This window comes from Gossypium hirsutum, chromosome A06 (genome assembly GCF_007990345.1).
Source record: "Gossypium hirsutum isolate 1008001.06 chromosome A06, Gossypium_hirsutum_v2.1, whole genome shotgun sequence".
Classification (NCBI taxonomy): domain Eukaryota; kingdom Viridiplantae; phylum Streptophyta; class Magnoliopsida; order Malvales; family Malvaceae; genus Gossypium; species Gossypium hirsutum.
The window spans coordinates 99158130-99160968 of NC_053429.1; the positions used below are offsets into that span (position 1 = coordinate 99158130).

Sequence of the window (2839 nt, forward strand, 5' to 3'; positions counted from 1 at the left end):
TCTCGTACCATGAAATGACACTTTTCCCAGTTAAGTACTAGGTTCGTTTCTTCACATCGCCTTAGTACCTTAGCTAGATTGGCTAAACAATCATCATAAGTATCACCGAATACTGAAAAGTCATCCATTAGAACTTCCAAGTACTTCTCAACCATGTTAGTAAAAATAGACATCATACATCGTTGAAATGTAGCAGGTGCATTACATAAACCAAATGGCATGCGTCTAAATGCAAATGTACCGTATGGGCAGGTAAACTTTGTCTTATGCTGATCTTCTGGTGCTACTGTAATCTGATTATACCTAATAAATCGTAATTTATACATATTTCTATCCCATGCTTAGCACATTTTACGGATAAATTTTCCTTCAAATTGGTGAATTCGATGCTCCTAATGCCTTAATTTCATGTTTTATACTTAGGTGAGCATAGGAGAGTGAAAGGAACAAGAAACAGGCCAAAAATAGAGAAAATGGGCCAACATACGAAATCAACATGGCCTGGACTTCCTCACACGGGCAGACCACACGACCGTGTTAGTTTGGCAGAATCGAAGCACAACTCACACGGGTAGACCACACACCCGTGCCTATTTAACAGGCTCGACCACGGCCTAAAGTAATAGCACACAGGCTTGTCATACGAGCGTGTCCCTACCGAGCCCAAGTTTAGTCCAATTCAGAAAAGGCCAATTTTGAGGGCTCTTAGGCATTCCAAAGCCTATAGATACACCCTAGAGGAGGAGGAAAAAGGAGGCCACAGAAGAGAAGCAGGGAACTACTCAAGGAAAGCCGATTGATCCATCTCAGAAACCGGATTCATCATCAAGACTGAAGATCTCCCCTCAATTTCCCTTCAGGAGTTTTGGGTTTTTCTTTATGTTTTGTATTCATTATTCTTCTGAGATGTTTATTATTATCTGAATACCTAAAGGGAATGAAACCTACGACAGATCTTGTTATTATTATTTGAATTGTTTAATAAATATTTTACTTGTTCTTAATTATGTGTTCTTAATTCTTGTTTTAATATTCCAGGATATTGATCCAAGTTAAGCTCTTAGTCAGAGGAGGAATAGACCCTGTCTAAGAGTACTTTTGTCATAATTAAGCGGAGTTGATTGCGCGCCTAGAGATAGGGTGACAAAATTTTATTGGATTAGGGTGAAACCTAATAAGGGGATCCATAGATCGAGTTAATGCAACCCTAGGGAGTTAATTAGAAAGAGATTTCAATTATTCAACCTAAGGTTAGATGTTGTTAGTCTCGAGAGGGATAATAATATAACTTAGGGATTTCTACGGATCAAGTCAAAAGAATAAATCGTCCGATTCAGAGTCAAATAACATGTGAAGTCTAGGTGGATTTTTCCTTAGGTATTGTCTTAATTCAATCGTTTTTCCAAAAGTAATCTCCCAATTCTATTTTTTGTTTAATTAATTAGTTAGTTAAAATAAACCCTATTATTCTTTGGCTAGATAATAAAAATAAAGTTAATACTAGTACTTTTAATTCCTTTAGGTTCGATAATCCGGTCTTGCTAAAGGTATACTACTGTTCGATAGGTACACTTGCCTTCATCGTGATAATAGTTTGTTTTAAGAACGATTCATTATAAATATTTAAAATCTGTCACGAATATCAAGTATCAAGTTTTTTGTGCCGTTGTCGGGGAACTAAGATGTTAGGAACACTCGATTTTTATTACTTTAGCCATTTACTTTTACTGTAATTTAAATTTTATTCTAATTTTTATTACTAATTTTTCTTTTTCCCTTTTTCTGGCAGGTTTTTATAGTTTATGACTAGAAGAAACCCGTCAGTACCATTACTTTTTGACAGTGAGATCGATCACACAGTTCGCAGAAACCAAAGAGAAATAAGGCAAAACTTAAGATACACAGAGAACGAGCAAGAGGACGATACTTCAACCACAACCGAGGAGATGGCTGAAAATCAAGAAAATTCGCTACCTCCTGCGATTGCTGTTAATCAAAATCCTACCCTACACACTATGTATGATTTTGCTAAACCTAATTTAATAGGAACTGAGTCAAGTATAGTCAAACCTGCTATTGCCGCAAATAATTTTGAACTGAAACCTAACACAATTCAAATGAGACAACATTTTGTTCAGTTTGATGGTTTGTAGGATAAGGATCCAAATGCTCATTTGGCAAATTTCCTGGAATTCTACGATACATTTAAAATCAATGGCTTTTCTGATGATTTCATACATCTTCGATTGTTTCCCTTTTCGTTGAGGAACAAAGCTAAATAGTGGTTGAACTCGTTACCATGAGGGTCAATTACTACTTGGGAACAAATGACCAAAAAGTTTCTATTAAAATACTTTCTATCGGCTAAAATGGCTAAATTACATAATGACATCTCTTCTTTTGTGCAGATGGATTTAGAAACACTCTACGATGCATGGGAGAGATACAAGGACCTTTTGAGAAGGTGCCCTCACCATGGGTTTCCACTCTGGCTACAGGTTCAAACGTTCCATAATGGCCTGAATCCTTAGACTCGGTAGATGATTGATGCAGCCGCTGGAGGAACTATCAATAATAAAACACCTGAAGATGTTTATGAGTTTATAGAGGAGATGTCACTGAATAACTATCAGTGGCAAGTCATGAGGACAAAGCCAACGGAAACAGCCAGTGTTTATAACATCGATTCGGTCACCATACTCTCTAATCAGGTAGAACTCTTGAATTAAAAAATTGATGGTTTTCTTAGTTCTTCACAAGTTCACCCAGTAATGCAGTGCAAAGCAAGTGGAGGTGAACGAGCAGTTAAATTACATGGGTAACAATTCTCGATCTCAAA

The 2839-nt window shown here is 36.7% G+C and overlaps 1 non-coding gene across 1 annotated transcript; it reads right to left on the minus strand.

Annotated features, from left to right (window-relative positions):
* Positions 1 to 2376: 2376 nt before the first annotated feature.
* On the minus strand, positions 2377 to 2482 carry LOC121231578 (small nucleolar RNA R71). The gene has a single exon (XR_005929636.1). It is a non-coding gene; the product is annotated as a small nucleolar RNA R71 (small nucleolar RNA).
* Positions 2483 to 2839: the final 357 nt, after the last annotated feature.